Raw genomic sequence first — 12091 nt, forward strand, 5'->3', positions numbered from 1 at the left:
AGTATGGACAAGTTCAAGTGGCCTGCTAGCTGATACTTCCTTTTCATGGAAATTCGTTCTGGTTTGCTTACCAAACTGATGATTTGCATATTGTATTTTCTGGAATTCTGATGTCAGGAAGATCACGAACTGCTTGATATTTGCATGCTTTCCTTATCTGAGAGAAGCTAAGACGCCCCAATCTTCTGTGCCATAGCCAGCGTTCATCATTCTTGCTTAGACCGCATTGATGTTGTCCATATTTGAATATGTATAAATTATTTGGAGTTCTTATGCCTTTGATCATTGTTTTTCTTGTATCAAGATCACGAACACTACATCCATTTGATCGAAATATTACCTCAGTTCCTTGATCACACATCTGACTGACACTCAATAGATTATGTTTTAAGCCATCAACATACATAACGTTTCCAACTTTTACCTTCTCTTTCAACTCAACAGAACCTTTACCTTTTATGAATGCAGGGGTGTCATTTCCAAATGAGACCTTATTTTCCTTTTCTAGGGCACTATATGATTGAAGTTTTTCTCTATCACCTATCATATGTTTTGAACATCCACTGTCGATGTGCCATTGATTTTCCTGTCCTTCTGCATATAAGGCTATCCCACATCTTTCTGGTTGTGGTTCTTTCATTCTCCATGTTTTGGCATTTGAGGCTTGTTCCTTCTGAGTTGTCTGCGAAAGCCTGCTCCTGCATTCAGAATTTTCATGACCGAATTTGTTACAAATAGAACATTCTATTTCATTTTCAAGAGAAGAAAAGTTATTGTAGGTCCTTTTCATGATCCCAGTCATACTTCTTTGTTTTTGAGCTTCTCTAGTCATGATTGTCTTATAGGAAACCACATTGAGCTGCTTTGTGACCAAAGTTATGACATGAGAAACATTGGCCATTGATGAAACTCCTACGATTATCAAATCTACCATCCAAATTCTTGTAGTTTCTATTGACATCCATCCTTGAGGAAAATTGAAAAGGTTTTACCTGTGGCTGGTTGTAGCTTCTGTTCATCCTTAAAGTAGATTGCCCTCGATTTACCTGGTAGTATTTGTTCATTCCTGAGGTAAGTTGTCCCTGATTTACCTCATGATCTCCATCGGGCCTTAGCTCATTTCTCCTTGCTGCATCAAGATAACTTTTGGAGGTGGATGGTTTCTACGCTTGAGATGTTTCTTCATTATATCCCAGACCTGTCTTGATTTGTGGAGAACGCTGCACTTTGATAATCTCATCTAAAGTTTCAGATCCTTTAACAAATCTAAGATTAAGAGCTCTTGTTTTCTCAATCTCTTTTCTAAGTCCCACAATTTCACATTATAACTTTTCATGATGTTTTTCCCTTTTAGCTAGTTGGAATTGCAGAGTATTAGTAATCATATTTTTCTCTTCTAAACAAATTTTGAGTTTAGAAATCTCTTCATAAAGACCTTCTTCAACTAGAGCATCCAAAAAATCATCATCTTCAAAATCCATTAAAAGTCTATTATCATTACCCTGCTCATCTTCATCACCATTTGATAATCTATCACTGTCTTCATGCGTGTAATAGCTCTTCTTACTTACATTCTGTTTTATGTTCCATCTAATAGGTTCCTTACCTTTGTCTATTTTATCTTTATGAGGACATTTTATAGCATAATGACCGACTCTTCCATAATAAAAGCATTTGAGAGGCAGCTTACCTCTGAATCTTCCAATTCCCCGTTGAAGGTTCTTGACAAAATTTGATTCTTCCTCTTCTTCTGACATATGTTCTGACTCATAGTAATCTCCTTTGCCTGAAGCCTTGAATGCAACTTCTCTCCTCTCTGATGGTCCTCCTTTCCTCATTTAGTAAGCAATTAGAATTCCATGCAGTTGTGACATGGTAAGGCTCTGTAGATTTTGTTTTTCTTCTATTGCAGAAACTTTTGATTCAAACTTAGAAGACAAAGATCTTAGAATGTTTTCAACCAAAACAACCTCTTTTATTTCTTCACCCAAGTTTTTCATACAATTAACAATCTCATCTATACATAGGAAATAGTTAGCCACACTTTCATCATTGTGCATTCTGAGATTTTCATAGTAAATTATGAGAGTTTGATGTTTTGCTCGTTTTACCTGTTCATCTCCTTCATAGCTCAGAACGATCTTGCCCCATATTTCTTTTGCGGTTTTGAGCTGCATAACCTTGACAAATTCTGTCTGAGATAGACTCCCTAATAGAGTATTGATAGTATTTGCATTTTTTTCATACTGCTTCTTACCAGCTGGATCTGTAGGAGTTGCTGATGGAAATGTGTACCTTCTATCTATGATATCCCAGACTTCTGTACCAAGAGATTGAATATAGGTTGTAATTCTTACCTTCCAATAGATGAAGTTGGTCCCATCAAAAATTGGTGGCCTGATCGATGCTTCTCTCTTGTAGTTGCTCATCATGATAGATCTTCCTTCAAGCGATCAAGCTTCTTCAGAAGGACCTGCTCTGATACCAACTGTTGGAAATAATACTGGGGGGGGTGAATCAGTGTTATCAAGTCAATTATTTTTCAATTCAACCACAGATTTGTATACGCTACATTAGTTAGAGAAACCAACATATATACACAACTTCAGTTAAGGAAAACAACGTATAACTCACAGACTTGAAATTTAATTATTCTTCAGGAGTTAATCTTAAATCAGTGTCTCATAACCATAGAGACAGCAACCAGGAACATAAAAATAGTGCAGACAGTCACACACAAGATATAAGGTGGAAACCCAATGTGGGTGAAAACCACTTGCTTCCATATGTCTCTCTCTTCTTTTAATTAGAAACTTCTTTTTACAATGATTCTGTACTGGTGCAGTCCTTTACCAGTACGCAGGCTACAACCTACAGAGGGCTACAACCCTCTCTCACTCTCGAGTTTCTCCTGGAAGGGAGCTATAACCCCCTTTAGCTCTTGTACTAGCAGTGGTACTACTACGCAGGCTACTACCTGCAGAAGGCTTCAACCTTCTCTTTCTTCCAGGGACCACGTTTCATCAATTTTCAGACTAGATCCATGAATAACAACAATCAAACATCAATTATATCTGCAACAATCAATCTCCTTTGTACAACCCAATATATAATCAATCAAACACTTCTCAGAAGGTTGTAACCAGAAAAAGGGTAACAGTAGCCTATTGTGGTCACCAACAACCCCCCTCTTTGTTTGATATTAGTAATAACATCAAGAAAAGGGGGACCCTTAACCAAAAATCCAAAAAATATTTTGTATTAACTCCCTAAGAGCTATATCGCGTCGCAAAGGTAGAGAGAAGCGTTTTCCCAAAGCGCATAAATACACTGACAAAGAGCGACGCGAGAACCCATCGCATCGCATGCATTAAAAGCGCTCAAAAAGGGAAAACCTAAGGAATCACCGACGGCCGATATGCGACGTCGCACGTTGCAATGTCGCATAAGCAGCACAGAGTGATAAAGCGAAAACCTTGCGATCTTGCGATCTGCGATCATACAAAACTGCGATCTGCGATATTGGAAATTTGCGATAACAATTAATGACGTCGCAGTCCTTGATACTGTGATTCCAATGGCAGAAAGGACTCATCGCAAGAATTCTCCGACATAAACGGTAAACCCAAGATTGAGCGCGCACCTTAAGGGAAATTAATGATCGCATGCTTGAGTATCCAAGAATGATTGTATCGCATTTTTCGAAGAGTCAAATCATGATGAGTGTCAGAATTACGCATTCATTAGAACTTAATGCTTTCATGTCAATCTTTTCGTCATTTCTCTTCTTCTTTGCGTAAACTACAAGACATATAACTGATATAAATCTATATGCAGGAAACATCTAAGGAAAAGAGGAAAGTGCCAATGGGTAACAGAGAGAAGATGCCTCCGCAAATGGATGCCGCATGCAGCAGGACCGCGGATTCCAGAGTATCACCCAACAGGCGCTGATGAAAATAGACTATCTAAGACTCAGAGTCAAAGGCGCACAAAAGCAGCGTGTTTGCAAAAGATCTTGAAGCTCAGACTGGGTAAAGCAAAAAGAGAAACGCAAAAGAAGGAGGATGCTCCAGAAAAGCCTGGAACAAAGAACGGAAGCAATTCTCGATATAGGGGATTGTCCAGACAACGCGAATCCTAACTCATTGAGTCATTCGCACGACTAGAAACCGAAATAGCGACAGCAAAATCAGTTCGAAAGGAACCTGGGTTGTACTAAGTATACGCACAGCGAATACACCCAGCTAGAGAAAGGTTTTCGAAAATATCTTCTAGTCTGTCAGAAAGAGGTGCTAGCTCTTGTTGTTTCTGATTTTCAAGCTCAAACAAAAGGAAAGGACAACCAGCCGACTCTTTCAGGGCAAATAGCGCATTGCTTACAGCACTAAGGAGCAGATACAGAAACTGTTAGAAATTAGATTTGATTTTTAGAAATAAATTCGATTTTAGTAAAAGGGTGGTCATTTGAAGTCGTTCCCTAAATTTGTGTAATTACGATTAATTAGTTAGTAGTTGTTAACCCTTCTCATGGCATTTGGAGAAGGGTCCGGAAATCTGTCAAAAAACTTGTCCTCAGAACATGCACTTTTGCACCCTCGGAGGGGTTTTTGATGAATGGATGGATCGAGATTTATTTATGTTTGCATTTTAATGTCTGTTACTGATGTTGCACTTCTGTACTCTTAGCAGATATTAGAACAAGTAGAAATAAATCATTATTGCTTGAAGTTTATTAGTGAAATCAGTCATAAATGGTACTTTTATCTCTTGACTAATTTCTGCTTATATTCCTAAAGTGATATGCAGCTGAGTTCTTTATATGTTAATGTATGGATGTGTGTATTACTATTTTGCACTTCTGTACGGTGGAGTCATTTATTTGTGCTTGACATATGAATAACTAATTATGCGATATGCTGTTCACAACTGTTTTGCCTAACTTTTTATACAGAATGGTTTATCTTAATGGATTTCTATTCTTATGATAGCTGAATGATCTTTATTACCAGCTATTGTTCGAAATCTTTTTAGATCGCATAATAGAAGAAAAATGCCTCGGGTTAGCGTAGATTAGATGTATTGTTTTTCATTAGATTACAATAGCATAGAGTTAGTTTAGAAGTTAGAATTAAATTAGCTTAAAATACCCCTAGATCAATACCATCAAACTCTACACACACACACACCCCTCACATTGGGAAACTAGTCCCATTACCCCCAGTCGGACCCGCTACACCAAACGGGCACGGAGCCGCCAACCAGGTTCCCGACCGGGTGGGTATGCCCCTTGTTGTTGACCCGATTTCGGGGCCGCTCAACATATTTGGCGCTAGAAGGAGGGCACGAGCTATGAATGGCGCATAATTCAAAGTCTAAATACCATTCTGAGAGCAAATCACCCTCACCAACTCCCCCGACTTCTCTGGTACGATTAAACTCGGAGCTAGAAGTCGCTCGGGCATCCACCGCTGCTACACACTCCAATATATCAGACCAACTTATCATTGATCCCCCTGAACTTCAAACTTTGATTCGTAAACTCCAGGGATTCTCTATTTTTACTCAGAGGTCTGATAAATCTAAAGGCGGCGTGACTTCGCAGTACAATCCTGCTCATCCCATGACCAGATTGAAGAGTGAAAAGTTTGGCATCGAGCCAACTGAAATCCCTCTCCCCACTAGGAAAAGAGCAAGGAAAGCACTTCCAGAGTCTGACAGAGAGACTCTTTCATCTACCTCGTCCATTTCAACTCCCTCACCGCGAAGTCAGCCACCCACATCTTCACCCCAGATCACTCATCCATCTTCCGCAACCCTTCCTCTGCGATCATCGAAGATCATAATATCTCCATCTTCTCAGCATCAGAGATCATCTTCTGCACTTCCATTGACTAGCAGCTCAACGATGGCCCAGTCTCCATGGAACAATCCTGGGGCGGTTTTAATGCCTCCACCCCTGAGCCCTATACCGGCCCATCCTGAGAAATGGCTGCCTAAATTCAATCCAGAAGCAGGCATGCTAGCCGAAGAACATATCAATAATTTAATGCTTTCTGTTAATCTCAACGGAGTTACTAACATAGACACTGTTGTCCGGCTTTTCCCTTATACAATGCAAGGAATAGCCGGGTCGTGGTACTTTTCGTTACCTTCCGGATCCATCACAAGCTGGGATATTTTTCAAAGTCAGTTCCTCACCAAGTGTAGTGATGACAGATCTACAGCGACATTGATCAATGACCTATCTAATCTTAAGGCTGAGGCTAGAGAACCCATTAAAGATTTTAACTTACGGTTCAATAAGATCCTCAACAAAATCCCCGCTGCTTCACAACCCAGCGAGGAAGTAAGATGTGAATGGTACATGACGGCCTTACCATCTAACTTGGGTATCTTCGTAGATAGGGAAAGCAAGACAACCTTAGTTGAAAACTTAACAGAGGTGTTAGCAGTTGAAAAACGCGTAGCAGCCCTTGAAAAGAGATCTGCAATTGAAGAACATAAATCTAAGAAGATCTCTTTCAAAGAAGACACCAAGAAGAAGCAAACGAAAGATCCTTTCGATATGGAAGGATTACAAAAAGTATTAAAGGCCATGTCCAATGAGATGATTGATATAAGAAAACAAGTAGCAGAAACGTCTTCAAGAAAGCCTTTCAGGACTTTTAAGAGAAACCCTCCCATGGAGACGAAGCCATCCAACGCTGTCTCAAACGTTGAATCTGAAGAAGAAGAAGAAGAGAATACCATCGAAGCACAGACCGACGATGAAGAAGTGGTGGAACTACAAGGAATGTGGGATTTCATCCTCCCACAAGAAGAGGATCAAGAAGCATTTCCGGTTAGCACGAGAAGCAAAAATCAACTTGATCCTCCCCAAACTACCCCAAAACAAAAGGGCGCAAGCCCTGCAACAAAAGATAAGGTCGCAACAAAAAAGACAATTGCTAAAGCGACCCAGTTTAGCCTAGTCCAATCTGATCAAGCACCTCCATCAAGAACACTGATAGTGTCAGATGAAATAGAGTATAACATCATCGATGACATGAAGAAGACTAGGGCTAACATCACTCTTTATGAATTGAGTAAATTGAAACACCAACAGAAAATAATGATGAAAGAATTACATGCTGTGCCTACTACATCTTTACCTACAGCTGTAGCTTCCCACAATCTGGGAAGGCCTCCAATCAACACGATCAATAAGATTGATCCAAATGACATCGCCTTGATTGGAGGAAGATCAAGATCTCATACTCCTCCTTTTCTTCTCGCATATGAAATCTTCAATAAAAACGTGCACAATTGCTTGGTCGATTCTGGTGCTTCAACGAATATTTTACCCAGGTCAATATGTGCCAAATGAATGTGCAACCTCAAAAATCCGCAGTGTGTATAGTTCAACTTGATAGATCCCAAGTCGAAGTGATTGGTGAACTTAATCAGGTGACCATAAGATTGTCGTCTAACCCAAAAGTGTGTCAGGTTATCGACATTCTAGTAGCTGATATCCCTGAGTTCTATGGTTTGATTCTTAGCAGGGATTGGTCGGAGAAACTCCACGGATATTTCTCAACTGACTGGTCACACATGTGGTTACCATACAATGGTAAACCAAATCAGATAAAGGTTGAACGAGAGTTGCACCAAAAATACATAGTGACAGAACTGGAAGGAGAAAATGAAGCCATAACATACAATAGCAGCATTGTAGGCAATTACGCAGTAGATTCTTTCCTCGGCAATTTCAATGCTCATATTTCACCTTACTTCTAAGAGAATTCAGTTTTATCCCAAGTTGAAAATTTCTCCCAAACTGATGACTCAAAATGTCTTAGTTTTTTAGATAATTCTGTAAATACATCTTTATTTTGGAAATTATATTTTGACGGGTCTAAATCCAATGAGGGAGCAGGAGCAGGATGCGTTCTGATTAGCCCGGACGGGAACAAGATTATGCTCACATGCAGACTTCAGTTCGATTGCACGAACAACACAGCGGAGTACGAAGCCTTGGTTCAAGGCCTATACAAAGCAATCAGATTGAACGTTAAGTATCTTCAAGTCTTTGGAGATTCTGGGATCATCGTAAAACAGGTACGTAACAACATACATTGCCTGTCAAGTCATTTAAAGCACTATCAATCGTTAGTTCAAGATCTCACTGCACATTTCATAGCATTCAACATCTCGTCAATTCCAAGAATTCGAAACGCGAGCGCAGACCTGTTAGCTAACGTAGCCTCTAGACTTATTCCTTCCGAATATTTTAGTCCTGATAGGTTTTCAATAGAATTAATATTTAGACCATCCATCCGTGACAACATCACCAATTGGAGAGTATTCAATGACGATCCTGACATCGTAAATTTACTTACTTCTGAAGGATCCTACTCAAATCAGATAATCGACGAAGACCATCATGATCACCAAATACAACAAAATGGCACTGAAAATGCTATACCGAAATCGGTGGTCAAGTTAGAAGATTTATATGATTTGAAAAGTCAGTTTAAAAGGTCCGCCAATGCTAAACTTTACAGTTCTACCCTGAACTATGAATTAGTAAACCTAGGGACCGATCAGAAGCCACAAAATGTTAACCTAGGCCACGGCCTAGCCCCTGAAGAGAAATCAGCATATATCCGTCTTCTGAGACAGTACAAAAACGTTTTTTCCTTGAATTACGATGAGCTGAAGACTTACAACACTTCTATCATTCAACACACTATCCCTATGATTGACAATGAAAAACCTGTCCAACAGAAGCTCAGGAAAATCCACCCCAACTTAGAAAATCAGATAAAAACTGAGCTTAATAAGTTGTTGAGAGCCAGAATAATTTTCCCGGTCAGACATTCCAAATGGGTATCCAATATGGTACCCGTTAGAAAGAAAAACGGAGATATTAGAATCTGTATCGACTTCCGGAATCTCAACAAAGCCTGTCAGAAAGATAACTTTCCCCTCCCACCTATGGAACAAATATTACAGGCAGTAGCAGGCTCAGAATTAATGTCTTTCCTGGATGGATTTTCAGGATACAATCAAGTACTGGTGCATCCTGATGATCAGTTAAAGACTACGTTCCGAACCAAATGGGGCACTTATGCATATCGGAAGATGCCATTTGGTCTGATCAATGCCGGAGCTACCTTTCAGAGAGCCATGGACATTGCGTTTAAAGGGTTAGTCAATAAATCAGTAGTGATTTACCTGGATGATATAACAGTGTACTCCAAAAAACGAAGCAACCATCTCAAATATTTGAAGCAAATCTTTCAAAGATGTTTAAGGTATGGGATCTCACTTAACCCGAAGAAATCTTTTTTCGCATTAAGTGAAGGGAAATTGCTAGGATTCATAGTGTCAAAATCTGGTATTCACATTGAACCTGACAGAATCAAAGAAATTTCCGAGATATCCATGCCCCATAACAAAAAGACCATGCAATCTTTCCTGGGACAGATCAATTTTGTAAAAAGGTTTGTCCCGGATTTTTCACGTATTATTTCTCCTTTACAAAAAATGATAAAAAAGAATTCAAACTTTAAATGGGGTCTAGGTGAGCATGAAGCATTCAACTTAATCAAACAAGCTATCATCAATGCTCCATCTTTAGCAACCCCAAATTTTTCAGAACCTTTTATCTTATACACGTTTGCCTTAGAGAAATCTTATGCTGCGATTTTAACTCAAGCGAATCAAGAAAAGGCAGAAGCTCCAATCGCATTCTTTAGCTCGAACTTACAAGGTGCTGAACTTAATTACTTAGACGTAGAGAAACAAGCATATGTCGTTTTCAAAGCAATCAAATATTTCAGACCTTTCTTGCTAAATGCCCATACCAAAGTCATAGTACAGTTCCCAACGATAAGAAACCTCCTGATATAGAAGGACGTGGGCGAAAAGAGAGCGAATTGGATCACCGCCTTACAAGAATACGATCCTAAGATCAAGCCAGCAGACATTGTGAGAGGTCAAGGCTTCTGCAATATGTTAGCTGGAGCATCGCAAATTCCTGAGAACTCGTCTGAAGAGGTACACACGTATGAGGTAAGCCTAAACGACGCAGAATCATTATATGCTAACACCATTTATTTTTTTAAGAACGGGTATGCTCCATTTCACCTGGATCACACCAAGAAGAGAGCCCTGAGATTGAAAGCTAAACAATACCAACTCATAAATGATGTTCTGTTTAAAAGAAATTACGATTCTGTGCTTCTTAGATGTCTTGAGAAAACTGAAGCCGAAAAGGTTTTGCAGGAACTTCATGATGGACCAGCAGGTGGACACTATGCTGGAGAAGCCACCGCACATAAAATCTTGCGTGCAGGATATTACTGGCCCACACTATTCAAATACTCATACAATTACGTAAGGAAATGCCAAGTCTGCCAGACTGCTGCAGGGAAACAAAAGAAGTCATCCATGCCACTGCAGCCGGTTAACATTGAGCAACCGTTCAATCAATGGGGCCTGGACATAATAGGTGAGATCGTTCCTCACTCTTCTAAACAGCATAGGTATATCCTCACAGCAACTGACTATTTTACCAAATGGGTAGAAGCAGTTCCTCTCAAGACAGCTAATTCTCGAAAGATTATTGAATTCATAGATCAGTTTATCATCACTAGGTTTCGATTTCCAATGGCCTTAATGTTTGATAATGCATCATATTTTTTTGGAAATGCAATGACTGAGTTTGCGCTCAAAAGAGGGTTCAAACTGAATTATTCTGCCAACTACTATCCGCAAGGTAACGGGTTGGCCGAATCAACAAACAAGAACCTAATCAGGATTATTAAAAAGACAGTCGACCAAAACCAAAAGAATTGGCACAAAGTGCTGGTAAATGCCTTATGGGCAGATAGAATTACAAAGAAAGCTTCTATCGGCACTTCTCCCTTTAATTTAGTTTATGGGAGAGAAGCGGTTCTTCCAACTCACCTAGTCATTCCCTCTTTGTCTTTAGTGCAATACATTGATGAAGTACCTACTTCCTTCTTACAATTAAGACAAATAGAAATAACCAAACTAGAAGAACGACGAGAACAAGCTAAGAAAACCCATGCTCACCACCAAGCGCTAATAAAATCCTCTTTTGATTGAAACATAATGACCAGAAAAATTTTTCAGATGGGAGATTTAGTTTTAAAATGGGATAAGGCTCATGAAGAAAAGGGAAAACATACGAAATTCCAGAAGCTGTGGCTTGGTCCTTTTGAGATTGTAGAGGTCATAGGCCCATCGACTTTTGTGTTGCAAGATTTAACAGGTAGGAGAGATTCTCTGCCTGTGAATGGACAAATTCTCAAAATATATTTTCCATAGAAGAGAAATCTTCTAATTTTTGTAGGATATATTTAATTTTTAATTTTTATTTTGTTTTGTTTTTCTCTTTTTATGAATAAAACCGGTTGTAAATGATCATTTAAAAGGATTCATGAAAGAGCACGCCAATTCTCTATCAGATTTTGATTTCGCTTGTACAAATAGCAAAATTTTTGAAAAATATGAATTTTATTATTGACAAATAGAGTTAACTTCACCCTGATTACGATATTAGTTTCAACCTCAAAAAACTTTGACGAAAGCAACCTTTGGTAAAGAGTTGTTTTGTATCAGCACAATGAAAGGTATCATCAATAATAAAATAAGTATTCTCTGCAAAATTGATGTTTTCAAAAACTCTATTATTGTCGTCCAGAGCTTTCTTAACGAAAAACAATGACTTCCTCCCTGCTAAAAGGAAATTGCAGCATTCAGAGAAACAATCCAAGGAAAACACTATATCTCAAAGAATAAGAGGTCTCATCACGAGCCGGCTTATCATGATCACAGATATTATAACTTGCTGACTTTGCCAATACTGTCTATCAAAACAGGGCAACGACTTAAGATTTTTGCAATCAAAAGACAAGAGGTCTCATCACGAGCCATCTTGTTCAGAAAAAGTGTAAATCAAGTGAATGACTGTGTCATAATTTGGCCACCAAACCAAGACATTGTTCTTTAGAGAATAAAAAGAAAAGAAAAAAGGAAAAAGTGTCAAACAGGATTTTTCTCTGGAATGTTGCGAGTA

Source organism: Pinus tabuliformis, chromosome 1_1 (genome assembly GCF_031772625.1).
Source record: "Pinus tabuliformis cultivar Carrire ecotype Pingquan chromosome 1_1, CPIR1, whole genome shotgun sequence".
NCBI lineage: Eukaryota > Viridiplantae > Streptophyta > Pinopsida > Pinales > Pinaceae > Pinus > Pinus tabuliformis.